General features: G+C 39.1%; 1 non-coding gene across 1 annotated transcript; it reads left to right on the forward strand.

Annotated features, from left to right (window-relative positions):
- Window positions 1–1417: 1417 nt before the first annotated feature.
- Window positions 1418–1523, forward strand: LOC121974002. Its single transcript, XR_006109891.1, has one exon. It is a non-coding gene; the product is annotated as a small nucleolar RNA R71 (small nucleolar RNA).
- Window positions 1524–20363: the final 18840 nt, after the last annotated feature.

Here is a 20363-nt window from a genome sequence, read left to right on the forward strand (position 1 = left end):
AGAGTTAAGTATTGCTCTCTCCATCTTCGTCTTCTTGGAGATTCTCATAAGAAGGTGGAGATCGAGCTTCAATTATAGGCTCCATGAATCTGCACATGCACAAAAGCATCTCCATAAGCTCACAAATAGAGTCATAACCATATCAAGATAAGAATAAAGAAATAAAGAAATATCCACATCAACAAGTCAATGGCGGTACCTCTTTCCAAAGATCTAAAAATCACCTAAAATACTATGCGAAGGTTAAATTTCAACTTACACTCATGGATGTGAATGATGGTTCGACTGCTACGGCTGTTAGCTTGTGTGGTGATTCTTGAGACTCGCTAACTCCTGAGTCCCTACACATGGATCCACAACATGTTCAATTCTTGCAACTCTCATAATCTCTAAAGGTTGTGTGGATGAAGGAGGTGATTCTTGAGATGTTGTTTCCACACCACAGCTCCCTACACTTCCTTCCAAATCATCATTATCATTGCAAGCATCGAAAAATAAACCAATGTCTATATCTTCAACAGGAGAATCAACTATAGGAGGATCATTGACTTCGTTTGCATTTTTACGTTGATCTACCTCAATACATTCATCATCTAAAAATTCAATGTCACTATAACATCCTGTAAAATCTGGAGGAAGATATGAAAACTTGTTATCCACTGCATTATTATCACAATCCTCATCTGAAGAGTCCTCATCTTCATATGTATCCAGAAATCTACACTCAACCATATTAGTGTCATAGAATTTGCCAAAGTCTTCGTTTTCATTGACCCTCACTAGCCTTTGTGGAAAAGGAACCTTTAGTGAAGGTCCTGGGAAAGGTACTTCCTTTTGACCTTGCAGAGGAGGTCCAATTTGCATATTTAGTGTAGGTGTGATCAATCGTTGAGGGAAGGGTACTTGTGGCCTTTGGGAACTTCCTGGAGTAATAGAGGTGAGTTTTTGTGGTCTTCTATTGTTCTTCTCCTCAATTCTATACAAGTCATTTTTCATAAGTTCTTCATGATTCTTGTCGCTCCTCAACTTAATATCATTACAATTTTCACTAGATCTTATTTATATAGGAGGGGGATATTCTTTGAACCATTTTGAAACTATGCTCTTAATCTTTGCCCCCAAATGTTTGAACTCCTCATTCTGTGACTTCTGAATTTCGACATTCTTGGGTGGTTGAATTGCATTTCGTTTGACAGACTCTCTAGTACATATGGCTTGCACTTCTTGAATTTCTGAGGGAGATTCCATCCAACTTTTGCTTGACCATCTATGGAGGTTCAATGTCACTTGATCAATTAATGTATAAGCTTCTTCTATACTCTTGTCCATAAATGAACCTCCAGCTGATGCATCTAACAAACACTTATCTGAAAAAGAAATGCCTCTATAGAATATGTGTAGAATCAACCATTTCTCCAAGCCATAGTGAGGGCACTACCTTTGTAGACTCTTGAATCTGTCCCATGCTTCGAATAAAGATTCTCCATTTGCTTGAACAAAATTTGTGATGCAACTCCTCATGTAGATTGTTCTGCTTGGAGGGAAAAAATGATTCAGAAATTGTTGCTCCAATTGTTCCCAACTTGTGATGCTTTGAGGACGAAGGGAATATAACCAAGTCCTTGCTTTGTCCTTGATACTGAAAGGAAATGCCATCAATTGAACTACATCCGCTGACACTCCTTCATAGTCCACCATATCACAAAGCTCTAAAAATCTCTCAAGGTGCAGATAAGGACTTTCTGATACTTCTCCTCCAAATTTATAACCTTGTATCATGGATATTAACTCTGGGTCTAGTTTGAAACTTTCTGCTTCAATATGAGGCTGCACAATGGGAGATAAAAATCTTACAGAAATGGGTGCAGAGAAATCTCTTAAGGACCTGCTTGACATGTTAGCGCTCATGGTATCTAAGAAAAAATATTTATGAGAAGAATTAAAAAAAAAGAAAAAAATGAAAGACAAGAAGTAAAATGCTATGTGAAAAAATAAATGCAGAATTTAAAGACAAGAAAGGAAATGTAGAATTTTTTTTTTGAGTTATGAAAATGGAAAAACAAAAAACTATTCACCAATCTAGATTAACTAAATTGCTAATCTACTAATATTCTGACTAGTCGGTCGAACACGGCGCCAAAATTTGTTATGATTTAGTGAAGTACGGTAAATATCGTCTTGTCATAAGATAGTCGAACTATAGGGAATGTAAGCACTAGAGATATAATAAAGTAAGTTATCTAGACAAACCTAAGATTGGTGAGAAAAGAGAGTAGAGAAAAGAGAAAGAGAAAGAGAGAGAATCGATCTTGGATGGAATGAGCTTCGGGAGATGGATTCTAAGATTTCGGTTTCATTGTAATACTAGGAGATACTACATAGATTGCTTAGTTTCTACCCTCTATGTCCATGCTCTTGTAGGAAGTTAGATTGTTCAATATCCCTAAGTATCGAATAGAGACTATCCCTATGAAATCCTGTAACGGTTAACCCCCCTGTCACAAGGGCACCTCGGTAGATCACCGGGATACACATCTAGTAAATAACAATAAGGATAAGGGTTACCTACCTCCTTATGGAGGAATTGCCTCTCCCTTCAAGATAATGTCCTAGACGTCCGTGAATGGGTTACCATTGTTACTAGGGCCCCTCGGGTATACGATCTAGAGCAGCAGTTCCTAAGGGATTGTTTCTCCTTTTAAGGGAACGTCTTAGATGTCCGGAAAGGGTTACCCCTATCACTAGGGTACCTTGGTCAATACGCTCTAAGGTATCCCCTTTGCGGGATCAACAATCCTCCACATCAAGTAATCAAAGCATAGAAACGTAAACATGGCACACACGCAACTCATCAAGCACGAACAAGGTATCAACAGGTCATTGAATAGAAACAAGGCGAATCTACATAGTTCTACATCTCCATCATATTACAAATACTTCCTAATTCTATAACAAGATGTCTACTCCATTGTGGGGGAAGAACAACCCCAGAACATAAAGAAAAGCATACTTACAACCCTAGAAGAAAAGGAATAAGAGATGCTTGATGATTTCGATGTCTTAGGGATGCTTCCTTGCTCCGGAGATGGACGGATCATCAAGGGACGGCGGTGGATGAAACTCTAGGGTTTCCCCTGAAGGAGAAAACCCTTTCCTAAGGAGAGGGATGAAGTCCCTAAACCAAAGATCCCCTTTGAATAGGGTTTCTTAACCCTTTTATACGCTAGGGTACGGGCGCCACGGCCTGTGGCACGGCCGTGCGAGGTTGACACGACCATGCCCATCCTCTCTTCTGGTTAGGTGGCACGGCTGTGCGATTCCGCACGGCCGTGTCTTCTTTCTGCACTGGAGTGGCCACACGGCCGTGCAAGATTGCACGGCCGTGGCCTTTTACTTCTCTGCCTAGGGTCACACGGCCGTGCGAGAGGGTCACACAGCCGTGCGGAATCGCACGGCCATGACCCTCTCCCTCTCTAGAATGTTGGCACGACCGAAACGTGCTCATGGCCACACGGTCGTGTGGTGCTTGCATGACCCAAGCTCCTGTGTGCACTTTTGCTCCATTTTTGCTCCAAATAACGTCCTTTCAATAAGAAAACAAGCAAAGAGCAGATCTCCGAACAAATATAATGGAAGTATGACATTATAAAGAAATAGTGTGCAATAAACATAGAATATGCTATGAAATACAAGTAGATGTGCGTCCAAACATGCATAAATGATCATAAGATCTACGCACATCAGAAACCTAGATCGATATTATTCTCCAAACGCTACTCAGAAGTTTTGAGCAGTTCCGCCTGAATTATAACATGAACAAAAGGGCTTATACGTTGGCGGAACTTCTGATAGAACTTAAGGTAGCAAAAGGTATTTTTCGTCTTAGTTCTCAGATTCACTTTGCTGAAAATAATTCTACTTCTAAGTTGAAAGGCAAGAAGAAGAAGAAACAGGCTGGTTCAACAAAGAAGGTGAAAAGATCTCTAGGTATAGGACCTAAAGCTAGAGTGAAAAAGCCAAAGGGCAAGTGCTTCATCTGCAAGCAGTCGGGACATTGGATGGCGGATTGTCCTCATAGGAGAGAGAACAATAAAGGTATATCTTATTCTCTAATAGTTGAAACATGTTTAGCGGTGTTATCTACTAGTACCTGGTGTGTAGATACAGGAGCCACTGATCATATCTGCAATACATTACAGGAGTTCCAGGAAACTCGATGACTATATGAGGGAGAGATAACCGTCTACATGGGCAATGCTACGAAAGTGGCAGCTGTTGTAGTGGGAGACGTCTACTTATCATTTGATAGGAATAAAAGTTTGGTTTTGAGAAATTATCTTTATGTACCAACTTTTAGAAAGAATTTAATTTTAGTTTCTAAATTGTTTGTGGATGGATATTCTATTTCTTTTGATGACAAAGTAGTTATCAAGAAGAATAGGGTTATTATCTGTTCTAGTACATTAGTAGGTAATTTGTATACTCTAAATTCAATAACTCCCATAAAGCAACAAATGGAAATTAATAGCACATCTTCTAATTCTAATAAGAGAAAGGAACATTCACAAATGAACCAAACATATCTTTGGCATCTAAGGCTTGGTTATATTAACTTGAGTAGGATTCAAAGGCTTATAGCCGATGGACTCTTGGGTTCATTAGTGTTGGAAAACTTTTCAACTTGCGAATCTTGCTTAGAAGGTAAAATGACCAAGAGACCTTTTAAGGCCATAGGGTATAGAGCCAAAGATGTGTTGAAACTGGTTCATTCTGATTTGTGTGGTCCTATGTCTATCCAGACAAGAGGTGCTTTCGAATATTTTGTCTCTTTTATAGATGACTATTCAAGATATGGGTACATTTACTTGATGCGCCGCAAGTCTAAATACTTTGATAAGTTCAAAGAGTACAAGGCTGATGTGGAGAAACATCATGGTAAAAGTATCAAGACACTACGGTCTGATCATGGTGGCGAGTACCTCTCAGGAGAGTTTAGAAATTACTTATCAGAGGTTGGGATTAAATCCCAATTGTTTGCACTTGGTACACCCCAATAGAATGTTGTGGAAGAATGAAGGAATATGACTCTTATGGAAATGGTTAGATCGATGATGAGTTATTTTGAATTACCAAATTCATTCTGGGGATATGCTCTAGAAACGACATTGTACATTTTGAACTTGGTACCTTCTAAATCAGTACCCTCTACTCCCAAAGAATTGTGGAATGGGCGTAAGCCTAGTCTGAGACATGTTCGGATTTGGGGCAGTCCAGCACATGTGCTAAAGGGAGATGCTGATAAGTTGGAATTACGTACAGAAGTTTGTCTGTTTGTAGGATATCCTAGGGGAACGAAAGGTGGTTTGTTTTATAATCCTAAAAATCAGAAGATCATTGTTAGCACCAATGCTCAATTTTTAGAGGAAGATTATGTAATGAACCATAAGCTCATGAGTGAAATTGTTCTAGAAGAAATGCGAGAGGACATGCTTACTTTAGTACCAACAGCGCAAAATAAAATATCACAAGAAACTACAACACGTATCACAAATGATACACAACAACAGACAGTACCTCGTCGTAGTGGGAGGGTTATTAGGCAACCTGAAATATTCATGTTTTTGGGAGAGTCGTCGGACTTGGTCCCAGGTAAACATGAACCTGATCCCCGAACATATGACGAAGCACTCCAAGATATAGATGCAACATCTTGACAAAGAGCAATGAATTCAGAAATAGAATCTATATATTCTAATAAGGTCTGGGAGCTTGTAGAACCACCAAATGGTGTAAAAGCCGTTAGATGTAAGTGGATCTACAAAAGGAAAAGAGGGGCAGATGGGAAGGTGGAAACCTTCGAAGCAAGGCTTATTGTGAAAGGGTACATTCAGAAAGAGGGAATCGATTATGAGGAAACTTTTTCGCCAGTGGCCATGCTTAAATCTATCCGGATACTCTTATCCATTGCCGCTCATATGGATTATGAGATTTGGCAAATAATCCAGTCGTATAGATTTATTCAGTGTTTGGATGAGTCCTGTGTATACAAGAAGTGTGATGGAAACGTGGTTGTATTTCTTATACTATACGTAGATGACATTTTGTTAGTTGGAAACAATATCAAAATGTTGTCAGAAGTAAGGGTATGGTTGTCCAAGCAATTCGATATGAAGGACTTAGGAGAATGCACACATATTCTTAGGATCAAAGTAATTAGGGATCACAAGAAAAAGATGTTATGCTTGTCCCAAGCTTTATATATCGATACAATCCTTGCTCGTTTTAGCATGCAAGACTCCAAGAAAGATTTTCTACCTTTTAGGCATGGGATAACTTTATCTAAAGAGATATCTCCGAAGACATCAAAGGAAATAGAGGACATGAAGGCAGTTCCTTATGCTTCGGCTGTCGGAAGCCTAATGTATGCTATGTTGTGCACGAGATCGGATATCTGTTTTGTCGTGGGCATGGTTAGCAAATATCAAAGTAACCCTGGACAAGGGCATTGGACTGCTGTAAAGCATATATTAAAGTACCTGAGAAGGACTAGAGATTATATGCTAGTTTACCAAGTAGATGATTTGCTCCTTGTGGGATACATGGATTCTGACTTCCAATCAGATAGGGACAATAGTAAGTTTACATCAGGCTATGTGTTTACTTTAGGAGGTGGAGCCATTGCATGGAGGAGTGTTAAGCAGAAATGCGTTTCAGACTCAACCATGGAAGCTGAATATATGGCAGCCTCTGAGGCAGCCAAAGAAGTTGTATGACTTAGGAACTTCCTAATGGACTTAGATGTGATTCCTGGTTTGCCCAAAATCATCACAATTTATTGTGATAATAGTGGTGCAGTAGCAAACTCAACGGAACCACGAGCCCATAAGGCGAGTAAACACATAGAGCGCAAGTACCACCTGATATGAGACATCGTGAAGCGAGGAGAAGTTGTTATCGCCAAGATTGCATCAGCAGATAACCTGACAGATCCTTTCTAAGGCCCTTCTGGCGAAAGCTTTTGATCAGCATGTAGAAGGAGTGGGAATCAGATTTATGGCAGTGTTTATGACAGCATAGTCTTTTAGTATAAGTGGGAGATTGTTAGAGTGTATACTAAAAGTCTAGCTTTTTGTAAACATTTATTTTGAATTAAGAATCACATTGGTCAAATGTCTACATTTATATGCTAAGTGTAGTTGTTCAATTAATTTATATTGTAGATAACATGGTGTGTGGTGTCATACATAGAAGATCATGTTATCAACTCCTTATAAATTATAAACAGTAGCTCACGACTAAGATGGATAGGAACAAACCATTAGAATAGTCGTAGTGTAATTTGGTATTAGTTTATCTTGACTATAAAATTACACTAGTACACTATGAGTGTATTGAGCAGGACTATTTAAGGTAAGTTCTTTTTATACTGACGACAAAAAAATAAGACTTTGTTATTATGGAAGTGTGTACTCTTAATCATGATATAATAACAAACATATATACTCAATATTCATTTCTTTAATTTATCAAAGGGTGTGATTTAGTTCGATAAATCAATAGGCCCGATAAGTTGGGAAATGATATTATTTATATGGTGTGTTGTTGATTATAGAATGAAACTGTGTCCTAGTAATCTAGGTTGATGATCCCCAAGAGGAGCTCATAAGGATTGTCATGTAAACCCTACAGGTGGACTTAGTCCAACATGACGATGAGGTTGAGTGGTACTATTCTTGGAGCTAGATATTAATTAAGTGAGTTGTCAATAACTCATTTAATTAGTGAGCCTTCTATATCTTAAACACAGGGAGATTAACACACTCATGATAAGAAGAAGCCCATATAGTAATATGGGATTGGTGCAGTAGTTCAATAATAACTCTTTAGTGGAATGAGATATTATTGATAAACTCGAGTTGGGTGTTCGGGGTGAACACAGGAAGCTCAAGTTCATCTGGAGACCAAAACCAATTCCTCCTCTCGGTCCCTGTCGTAGCCTCTTAATTATAAAGTGTTATACTCATCCATACCCACCTTCTTACCCATCCTAAGGTGGTTGGCCAAGCTAAGCTTGGAGCCCATGCAAGGGCCAGCCAAGATTAATCCTTGGATGGACTAAGTGGTGGCCGCCCTAACTTGGAGCCCAAGTTGGTGGCTAGCCACAATAAAATAAAAGAGGATTTTATTTTTTAAAATCTTTATTATGTGCAAGTCATGGTTTTAAAAGAGAGTTTAAAATTTAAATTTTTTCCTTTTATAGTTTTCTACAAAAGATTAAGAGAAATGTTTGATATCTTTCCTTATTTGTAGTTAAAAGAAAGATTTTAATTTTTGATAAAACTTTCCTTTTTTGTAACCATCCTCATGATTTTAAAAGAGAGTTTTAAAATTTAAATATTTCCTTTTATAGTTTCTACAAAAGATTAAAAGAAAAGATTTGATATCTTTCCTTATTTGTAGATTGAAAGGAAGATTTTAATTTTGAGAAAACTTTCCTTATTGTAATCATCCACATGTTTTAATAGAGTGATTTTAATTTATAAAAGTTTCCTTTTATAACCAGCTATGAAGGGAAATTTTTAAAGAGAAATTTTTATTTTAAAAATTTTTGGAAACAAATTAGGAAGTTTTAATTTTGTGTTTAAAACTTTCATTGTATGGAGGACATGTAGGGGTCAGCCACATTAATAGAAGAAAAGGAATTTTTTTATCAATTAAATTTTCCTTTCTATGGCAAAGAAAATAAGGAAGTTTTTATTAAAACTTTCCTTATTTAACAAGACCAAGGAATATAAAAGAGAGGGTAGAGGTGCCTCACCTCATAACAATATACATCTAGTATTCCTCTCTTCTCTTCCTTGTGGTGGTCGGCCCTATCTTCTTCCTCTTCCCTTATTCTTCTTCTTAAGTGGTCGGCGACATCATCTTCTTGGAGAGATCTTGGTGGCCGGATTTTGCTTTGAGAAGAAGAAGATATAGGAGGCATTATTTCCTAGCATCCCTTGGAGCTTGGTTGGTGGCAAAAGTTCTTCATCTCAAGAAGTTTCTTGGTGGCTGAAACTTGCAAGGAGAAGAAGGAGGCTTGGGTGGATTCTCATCTCGGTAGATCGTTGCCCACATGATGTCCGAGATAAGAAGAGGAATACGGCAGAAGATCGTGAGGTCTATAAGCTATAAAAGGTATAACTAGTTATTAGTTTCCGCATCATAACTAGTTCATCCTTTTATTTAGATCTTGAAATACCAAACACAAGAGGCTAATGAATCTAGGTAATCGAATTTATGTTTTTGATTTTGTGTTTCTTTTGTTTTTCAAACTTGTGATTCGATTGTTCTTTTTTGTTAAACCTAGGGTTGCTATAAGGAAATTAAATATTAAATTTCGTTGAAAGGCTTTGTCTAGGAAGTGGTGGATGCTCCCATACCCAAGAAGGCCTAGTGCCTCGCCATGTTTAACCTGGATGTCGATATCTGAAATTAGTATTTAATTAAATTTGTAACATAGGAGGATTTGGATTAATAATGTTAAGCATCGTTTGTGATCCAAGTCTAAACCACTAAGAATAGATAAGTTGAATTTGGAATCAATATTTTTAAGTTTTGTTTGTGATTCCAAATTTAATTTCTAAAGAATACAATAGGTTGTTAGGAATGGTTCAGGACTTGTACAAAATTTTTGTACAGGGGAATCAGTACGATATTTCAAGTAGTAACCAACATTCGTGGCAAACGGCAAAGCAGAGTTTCATCTGTTGAGTGTCCTACCGCCACAAGAAGTTAATTGGATCAGCGCCTATAACTCAGCAAAGGAGCTTTAGAAGAAGTTCCTTGAGCTACACTAAGGGACGTCTGAAGCTAAGCTCACAAGATGGGATATGCTAAGGAACTGGCTGAGTAACATAAAATTGGAAGTAGAACAAACTGTTGCACATCTTCACTCGAGAATGAAGGAACTAATCACCAAACTCACGAATCTCGGAGAAAAGGTAAGCAACCGAGATTCGCTAAGGTACGCGCTTAATATACTTCCTAACTTGAACTTAGATTGATGCACATAAAAAAGGAGCAGATTGTAAGAACCCCGGATAGTTTTGATGTGGTCAACTAAGTTTGGTTAGGTTATGTTGTCTTTGATCCTTGTGTCTAAGTATGCAGGAGCTTTGGAACACAAGAAGTCGAGCAGAAGACGCAGCTAGCGAGAAAGATGGCATAGGAAGGGAGTCAACGGGCTCGGTGCATCTGAAGAATGAGATGTTATGGAAGAGTACACCAGCGGACGAGAAGGACGTGTGCGGCGATCTGAGGGACGAGAAGCCAAGGAGGAAGGCTGCTCGAGGAAAAGGCCGGAATTGGGTTCGAGTGATCTCAAGTTTGGACGGCCGAAGCTATTGGGATGTATACTATAAGCCTAGATTTTTGTATGAACATCTATTTTGAAATGAGAATCACTTTGGTCAAATGTTGCATTTTATATGTTAATGCAGTTGCCCATTTAATTTATATTGTAGATAACATAGTGTGTGGTGCCACACAGAAGATCATGTTATCAGTTCCTTATAAATTATAAATAGAAGCTCATGACCGAGATGGATAGGGACAAACCATTGAAACGGTTGTAGTGTAATTTGGTATTAGTCTATCTTGACTATAAAATTACACTAGTACACTATGTGTGTATTGAGCAGGACCATTTGAGGTTGTTCGATTTATACTGACTGCATAAAAGAACATAACCTCTGTTATTATGGATGTGCGTTCTCTTAATCCCGATATAATAACAAGAATGTACACTTAGTATTTATTTCTTTGACTTATCAATGGGTGAGATTTGTTCGTTAAATCAATAGGCCCGATGAGTTGGGAGATACTGTTATTTATATGGTGTGTTGTTGATTATAAAAGGAAACTGTGTCCTATTTATTTAGGTTGATGATGTCCCCTTGAGGAGCTCATAAGGTTTATCATATAAACCCTGCAGGTGGACTTAGTCCGACATGATAATAAAGTTGAGTGGTACTACTCTTGAAGTCAGATGTTAATTAAGCTAGTTGTTAGTAACTCATTTAATTAACGGGCATACGATATCTTAAACACAGGGAGATTAACACACTCATGATAAGAAGGAGCCCATATTGTAATATGGGATTGGTACGGTAGTTCAATAATAACTCTTTAGTGGTATGAGTTATTTTTGATGAAATTGAGTTCGGTGTTCGGGTCAAACATAGGAAGCTCAAGTCCATCAGGAGGACAAAACCAATTCCTCCTCTCGGTCCCTGTTGTAGCCTCTACATAGCCTTGTATTCACTCGTTTGATTTTGTTTCCTACCCAAGAAAGAGGTCGGCCAAGCCTTGCTTGGTGCCCAAGCAAGGGGCCAACCAAACCAAAAGAAAAGAAAAGAAAAGGAAGAAAAAAAAGGGAGTTGTAAAAGGGAGATTTTTTCTCAACAGAATTAGAGATTTTTCTAAAAAGAATTATGTTAATTCTTTCTTAGAAATTTTCTAAAAAGAATTATATTAATTCTTTCCTAAGAAATTTTTCTAAAAAAATTTTTGTTAATTATTTTCTAGAGATTTTTTCTAAACAAAAATTCTATTAATATTTCTCCTCTTTTATCTGGTGCTAAAGGTTATAAAAAGGGAGGAGGTCATGCCACCATAACCTAATCTCTCTTGAGATGTTTTCCCTTGCTTGTGGCCGACACCTCATCTCTTCTTTTCACTCTTTTCTTTTCCCCTAGAGCCGACGCCCACCTCCTCTCTTCCTCCTAGGGCTGGCGCTCCACCTTCTCATCTCTTCCTCCCTTTCCTCCCTCTAGGGCCGGCGCATATCTCCTTTGGTGGCCGGAGCTTGGAGGAGAAGAAGAAGAAGAGAAGAACCACCCTAGGTGGTAGGCGGGTTGGAGGAGAAGAAGAAGGAGGAGGCACCCCTTTTCTTTGCATCTTTTGGTGGTAGGCGGCTTGGAAACAAAAGAAGGTTCGGGTGGTTTGTCTTGGTAGATCGTCACCAACACGACGTCCAAGAAGAGGAGAGGAATACAGCAGAAGATCAAGAGGTCTTTGTCTATGAAGAAAGGTATAACTAGTTATTTATTTCGCAGCGCAACTAGTTATGTTTTCTTTGTATGGATCCTGAACACCAACACAAGAGGCAAGCGATCTTATGCTTCGATCAAGGTGCATTTTGGTCAATCAAGGACTTGCTTGATTGATCAAACACATGTCTGATCGAGCATGTAGGTTGCTAGGAAAAGTTTTGTGCCTGTACAAATTTGTGTACAAGGTTTTACACATAACGGAATTCCGAGCACCAACAATTAGTATCAGAGCTAGGTTTTTGCCTTTGTGTGTTTGGTTTTCGATTAAATTATGTACTATTCATATATAATTTAGGTAGGATAATAGTAGGATATGCAAAATAGATTAACTCTGTGGTTGCAGACATCCTAGTTCCTGTAGGACCGTTGGGCCGGCTAGAAGGGGGGTTGAATAGCCTGTAAAAAAAATAACAAAGACCCTTCTCGAACTTTCAACAGAACACTTGCATAAAGTAAATTAGCAGTAAATAAAAAGCAGAAAGAAGAGGCTCACAACTTGACTTGGTTACAACCAAGGAGGTTGTTAATCCAAGGAATGAACGTGCACTAAAATATCTCCTTCAGGCGGAGAAGCCTCTTATAGCAGTGAAAGCACAAAAGACAGAAGCTAAACTAGAACAGAATCGCACAAGTGTTTGGAATGTAAATCTCTGAGATGATTTGAAGCTTCTGGACCAAGGCTATATTTATAGCCTTGGTCGGGCGCTGGAAGGGTTCCTTAGAGATAAACTTTATCCCCAATGTCCGGATGCTTGGACTGGTCCGAGTGCCTACATTGCTGGACCCAATGTTCAGGCGCCCGGGCAGCTCCGGCGCCTCAGGCGGCTGACATTCCAGGCGCCTCCGAGCAAAAAGTCAACTTTGGTTGACTTTTACGTCCGGACCTCTGCTCCGTTTCAGTCCCGCCTCGGTCCGGTTCTCCTCGGATCCGCTCGCTTGGTGATCTCGCCATCCGGAATAGGGCTCACCCGACCCAACTTCGGTCTTCTCGAGCGTGCTTCCCTCGGCTTCTCGTCCCTCGGAGTGCCATGTTTCCTTCTCGTCCGCGGCGTACTCATTCGCAGATCTTCGTCCCTCGCGTCGACCTTCTCGCTAGTTCGTCTCTTGCTCCCAAGCAATCTTCCGCTCATTTCGTCCCTCGGAACCACCGCCTTCCTTCTCGTCCACGTGTACTCTTCGCCTAGGCCTCGTCCCTCGGACGCTGGTGGTCGTCTTCTCGCCTTTTTCCGCTCGAGTACCTGTGCTCCTAAGCTTCTGCATACTTAGACACAAGGTTAAATATACACAGGATCTAACTTAACTTGTTGATCACACCAAAACAACCTTGGGGTTCTAATAATCTCCCCCTTTTTGGTGTGATCAACCCAAGTTAAGCTAGGGTAAAAAAGACATTAAATAACATTAAGTTAATTAACTTAATTTGCAATTTAAGTACAAAAAGATAGAAAAATTAAATCTATCTACCTACCTCCTCCTAGACTTATACTTTCCCTTCTCCCCCTTTGATCACAAAAAAATGGGGTTCCAAGAAAAATAATCTAAGGGCTATAGACTTAAAAAAATATTTAAAAAAAATTCTAAGTTTTTTAAGAAATTTAGAAAGTTTTTCTGAGTAATTTAAGCTGAGATTTCTTAAAAAGATTCTTAACTTAAAAAAAATGATTTTTGAGAATATTTAAAAAAAATTATGAGTAAGTAAATTTGAAATAAAATGTTTTGAATAACCTTTTTCAAACACTAATTAATTCTTGTATTAATGCTTCATTAGTAAGTTAATTAAACATTTATTTCAATATTTTGGCTTCCAGGTCGTGGCGAGGTACTAGGCCTTCTTGATTATTGGAGCAACAACCACTTCCTTAGACAAAGCCTCATAAAGAAATTATTTGTTTAATTTTCTCACTTAAAGAGCTAATTTTAATTTTAAAATTAATTTAAGCATGATTTAGGAACCCAATATAGGTTCCAACCTACTGGATTAATTAAAAAGCTTTTAGGGACATATTTTCTTGAAATGTTCCTAATTTGTCCCGGGTGATATTTAAAGTACCAATTTAAATTATTAAATCTTCTAAAATTGGTTTTAGATGAGCATGCATAGTTTTTCAAGTTATCTACTTGAATTTTCAAATCATCATTTTCAAGTTTCAATTTTTCATTTGCTATTTTTAATTTATCTAATTCTTCTAAGGGACAAGACTTAGCTAGAATTACTTTTAAATTTTTATTTTCACTTTCTAATTTGCAGTAATCTTTTGTTAAAAGTTTAACGAACTTAAACATTTTATCGGGAGGAAGAGATCGTACCTGACTTACCTTGTCGATCTCGTTGTCCGTTTCTCCCCCTGAACTGCTGCTTTCTTCCGACGTGTCTCCCCCTTCATCGATGCTCTCGATGCTCATTTCGGAAGAGCTTGAATCGCAGTCGCCGTCTTGATGACTCGCCATCGGTGCGAGTCCGGAGAATGCTTCGACTTCCGATTCGGACGAGGTATCGTCCCACGTTGCCTTTAGGGCCTTTCATTTTTGGATAGACTTCTTACCCTTTTCCTTGTCTTTGTTCTTCAGCTTGGGGCAGTTGTCCTTGACATGCCCTTCTTCATCGCAATGGTAGCAGCGGATCGTTCTTTTCTTTCTACCCTGTGGATGGTTAGTTTTTCTAGAATTGTATAACTTCTTAAATCGTCTTACCATCATTACCATTTCCTCGTCGTCGAGAGAAGATTCCGATTCAGGTTCGTCTCTCGAAGCTTTGAGGGCGACGTTGTTCTTTGGCTCCCTCATTCCTGCACATCTTGACTCATGCACTTCAAATGTTGAAAAAAATTCTTCTAATGAAATTTTTTCTAAGTCCTTCGAAATGTAAAAAGCATCTACTAATGATGCCCATTTTGAATTTCTAGGGAAGGAATTTAAAGCGTACCTGAGCGAATCTCGGTTACTTACCTCTTCTCCGAGATTCGAAAGTCCGGTGATGAGCTCCTGTATCCTCGAGTGTAGATGTGCAATTGTTTCACCTTCTTCAAGACGGAGGTTGGTGAGCTGGTTGCGAAGTAAGTCCCGTCTAGCGCATCGGATGTTCCTTCGTGTAATTCAAGGAACTTCTCCCAAAGCTCCTTTGCCGAATTGTAGGTGCCGACATGGTTGACTTCTTGTGGCGGAAGTACAGTTAGCAGATGGAATTATGCTTTCTTGTTTGCCACGTACTCGGCCTGCTCTTTCTTTGTCCATTGATTTTTTGCTTTGCCCTCGGGAGCTTCAAAACCGAGTTCCATTATTAGTAATAAATCAAAATCGGTACCGAAAAATACCTCCATGTGCTTCTTCCAGCTTGCAAAGTCCCCCTCGAATTTTGGCGGGTGGATGTTAGATCCGGCCATCTCGTTGCTTCATTCAGCGGTTAGTCCTCCTGAAGCGTCTCGGCTCTGATACCACTTGTAGGACCGTTGGGCCGGCTAGAAGGGGGGTTGAATAGCCTGTAAAAAAAACAACAAAGACCCTTTTCGAACTTTCAACAGAACACTTGCATAAAGTAAATTAGCAGTAAATAAAAAGCAGAAAGAAGAGGCTCACAACTTGACTTGGTTACAACCAAGGAGATTGTTAATCCAAGGAATGAACGTGCACTAAAATATCTCCTTCAGGAGGAGAAGCCTCTTACAGCAGTGAAAGCACAAAAGATAGAAGCTAAACTAGAACAAAATCGCACAAGTGTTTGGAATGTAAATCTCTGAGATGATTTGAAGCTTCTGGACCAAGGCTATATTTATAGCCTTGGTCGGGGCGCCTGGAAGGGTTTCGAGCGCCCTGGGGGGGATAAAACTTCCCGCACCCCGGAGTGTTCCGGTCGCCCCGGACAGTTCCGGGCGCCCCGGACTGTTCCGGGCGCCCCGGAGCAAAAAGTCAACTCTGGTTGACTTTTGCGTCCGGGACCTCTGCTCCGTTTCAGTCCCGCCTCGGTCCGGGTCTTCTCCTTCGGATCCGCTCGCTTGGGTGATCTCTGCCATCCGGAATAGGGCTCACCCGAACCCAACTTCCGGTCTTCTCGAACGTGCTTCCCTCCGACTTCTCGTCCCTCGGAATTGCCGCATGTTTCCTTCTCGTCCGCCAGCGTACTCATCCGCAGTCTTCGTCCCTCGGTCGTCGACCTTCTCGCTAGCTGCGTCTCTTGTTCCTCGAGCAATCTTCCGCTCCGGCTTTCGTCCCTCGAACCACCGCGCGCTTCCTTCTCGTCCGCCGGTGTACTCTTCCGCAGCACCTCGTCCCTCGGACGCACAACGTGCCGTCCTTCTCGCTAGCTGCGTTTTCCGCTCGAGTACCTGTGCTCCTAAGCTCCTGCATACTTAGACACAAGGTTAAATACACACAGGATCTAACTTAACTTGTTGATCACACCAAAACAACATTGGGGTTCCAACAGTTCCAACTATTATGGCCTATTGTGTTTGTATGTGATTTGGACCCTCGGGCATGTTGAGGCCATTTTGTATGTGCATGATTGTAATTATTAAATACAACAGGAGCTGTATTAGTTTATTTTACATTTTGATGTAGATTACATGTACATTCCTTTATGAAATATAGGATCGATAAATGTAAATTTTTATTTTTGTTCGATCTAGATTACATGTGCATTCCTTCGTGGAATATAAGATTGATAAATGTAAAATTTTATTTTGTTGCAGCTTGTCTCCTTCCTATGTGTGGTGCTACCTTGAGGACCGGAGGCGCGACGGAAGTGGAAGCAAGAAGGGCGCAATGACATAAACCTTAGGGTCGGCGGCTAGGGTTAGCGGCGGCTAGGGTTAGCGACATACGGAGGACATCTATGGATGATGCCATAATAGTTGAAAAATTATTTTTCATATTTATTGCCTTTATATGCTGTGATGTGTATGCTTTTGTGTGCATGTGTGATATGTGTTCATGTTAAAATCCCTCGTTTAAATAACTAAGTGGGAGAGAGTTTATTTATTTAAATTCCACGGTCTCCATTACTGGTTTATAAGTGATGCATTCAAACTTGCGGGTTGGCTTTGACTGCCTTCCTCCACATCGGATGAGTTTGTTTGCAGATCACTAGATCAAACTTCCTCTATGGATGATTATAGGAAATTATTTAGTTTTATGTGATCTTCTCCATCTAAAGGGGCACAATCCTAATTAATGGACTAAGTATCAAGTAATGGTATACACTTAGGCGCATTTAATAGTATCCTCCCCATTGGAGTCACTGCTATTATTTTGTGTGACCGAAAACAAACTAACTATTAATTTTATTTGTCATAAAGTTAGGTTGACAAGATAATAAAATTAATGGGCAAAACCTCCTCTTATAAATATTTGAATTAATATACGTCCACACTATCATGGCATACTAAATTCACGGTGTTTTGAAGTATTGATGAATTTAAATTATATTGTTTGAGGGATCAATATTATTTTAAATTCTAAAGTTTTGACCAAATATCTTATTTTGTGATTCTCAGGATTTCAAAATGGCTTTCAATCCTCTTGTTGTTATTTTAAAAGAAAACAAACTTATCGGTCCCAATTATATTGATTGGAAACGAAACTTGGACATTGTCTTAACTACTAAAGGATACAAGTTCGTACTTTTTTAGGTCTGTCCTAATGTGCCTGATAGCAATTCTAGTGAAGAAGAGTTTGACAGGCATAGGAAATGGGTCAAGGCAGATGAGATGGTGCGGTGTTACATTTTAGCTTCTATGTCAAATGTGCTGCAACATCAGCATCAGGCCATGCCTACTGCCTATGACATGATGTACAATCTCAAAGAACTCTTCGGACACCAGATGTAACGACCACCCTTCTTACTACTACTACTCTCTAAGGATGACCGTTACTTAACTACTAACTCTACTTAACCGGTGTGATTAAAAACCACATGGAAATCCTACCGAAAAATTTCGGCGGAGTCTCCCCTGTACCGGTGACCTTAAACTGATATACAAACACTATATACACAGCCACAGGCGGCTGGAACATTTATCAACCACCCACGCAGTTAAATAAGTATCAAACACACAAATATCTACTGAACTCATCCTACATGCAATCTAAATAGAATAATCTCAAATGACATGAACTTAAAATACAACACAAATGTTTACAATAACTAAAATGCGGAAACTAAATTTAAAACTTCTTTCCTAGTCCCAAGGCTTCCATAGTCCTGGCATCACACACCATCCGCGCCACCTTGTCGCCTTCCTTGCTAAATCTTCTCTTTTCCTTTATCTGCAGTAAGAGGAAGTGTAGTCTATAAGCAAAATTTGCTTAGTAAGCGCTATCTAACTCACAAAAACTCGATATGCATGTATATAAATAAAAACATGCTAAAACTGAATGCTAACATGTAAAGCTACTCATGCTCATACATAGCAAAGGAATCATACTAACTGAAATACTAAACATGTATAGTTAATCATGCTCATAAATAGCAAAGAACAGTAAACTAACTCATGCTCTTCTATTAGTAAAGAAACATACTGAAAGGCTAAACATGTAAGGCAAGTCTATACTATCATGCTTGCATAAAGAACTAAGCTTACTGAATTCTAAACACCTTCTGAATCTTATTTCACTTGTTTAAAGACTTATTCTTTAAATACTTTATACTTATGTAAAACTTGCTTTACTTGTTCAAAACTTATACTTATAATACTTCAAAATAATAATCAACTTCTTCTTGGGCCCGGCAACTGTACTTACTATGCGCGCATCCCTAACTAGACCCGAGATAGCTGGTCCCGAATCTAGTAGGATTTGCTAGGTTATCTAAACCTAGGGACCGACTATGGGAGCCCAGCCCAAGGACTACTGAGAGTCCTGCATACTAGGTTATCTAAACCTAGGGACCGACTATGGGAGCCCAGCCCAAGGACTACTGAGAGTCCTGCATACTAGGTTATCTAAACCTAGGGACCGACTATGGGAGCCCAGCCCAAGGACTACTGAAAGTCCAGTACAGTGCCATTGATAAAAGTAAAATACTTGTTATCTCTTAATACTTCTAATATATAATGCCTCGGCATTTTCTTTAGCACCTTGTGTGCCAAAATCCCTAAAGTCTTGACTTTGGGATTTACTTAAGGCCTTGGCCTTTTTCTTTCTTTTCTTTATCTGTCTTATACTTGTTAATACTTCTAAAAGAATTTAATAGAACTCTTATTTTTCCACTAGAATACATGGCTGTTCATGTTTGTTAAAATAGCAAAGAAAACTAAGACTATGTACTTAAATTCAAGGCTATTCATGCCCTCTAAATAGCACAAAAAAGTCTAAACAGAAAATGCTAAACATAGGGCTGTTCGTGCCCATTAATGGCACAAAAGATCTAAACTTGCATGCTAAATATAAGGGTTGTTCCAACTAGTTAAGGAAGCATAAGAAGCTAAATCTGAAACTGAAATCTTATACTTAGATACAAAGTTAACAAAAGGAAAGCTAAAGAGAACTAAATCTGCATACTAATCAAAAATCTGCACTGCTATAGCACTAGTTGCTTAAAGGAAACTACACTAAAAATGAAACAATGAACACATCTACTACCACACCTAAATCTATTCCTTCTAATCTGTCCAGAAATTCTGCAGTCAACCCAAGGAATACAATGCACACTAGCTACTCTTAAACTTTTAGCCGTTCTAGTGTTGTACAGGAAATCCAAAGCGAGAAAAAACAAAGCATACTAGCTGTACAGGAAATCCGAATCGTAAGAGCAAGTCTGACTTCTTCAAGTATGCTACAACAGTCGTAAATCAAAGGAAAACATATCTACTAACACATATATGCATAGGTGGCAAAAATCCAGAACGAGACTAAGGGCTATCCTGCTCACGACAGCCACAAAAACACTAAACTGCAGTTAAGGAAACCCGAACTTCATGCCTACTGAAATAATAAACAGAATCTGCCAATGCATTCATGCTCACTAACTAGCAAGGAAAAACTAAGCTGCTATGCTCGTTATACATGGACTGCCCCTGTTCAGGAATTGCAAAGAGGGAAACACCAATCTGCAAGCTTTATGTAACTGGACAGTTTTGTTCCATGGCAGGGCAAACTGTAAGCTTTATTATCAAAAATCGAACTCTGAAATTAAGAGGTTGTTCATGCTTGCTAAGTGGTAAGAACAGAATTTCTAAATCACCATATAATGAATGCTGTGCTAAAAGAACACTGCCCTTAAGAACACTGCCCTAACCAAAACTCACGGCAGAAACCAAAGAAATGATTTCT

This window comes from Zingiber officinale, chromosome 4A, assembly GCF_018446385.1.
Source record: "Zingiber officinale cultivar Zhangliang chromosome 4A, Zo_v1.1, whole genome shotgun sequence".
Classification (NCBI taxonomy): Eukaryota; Viridiplantae; Streptophyta; class Magnoliopsida; order Zingiberales; family Zingiberaceae; genus Zingiber; species Zingiber officinale.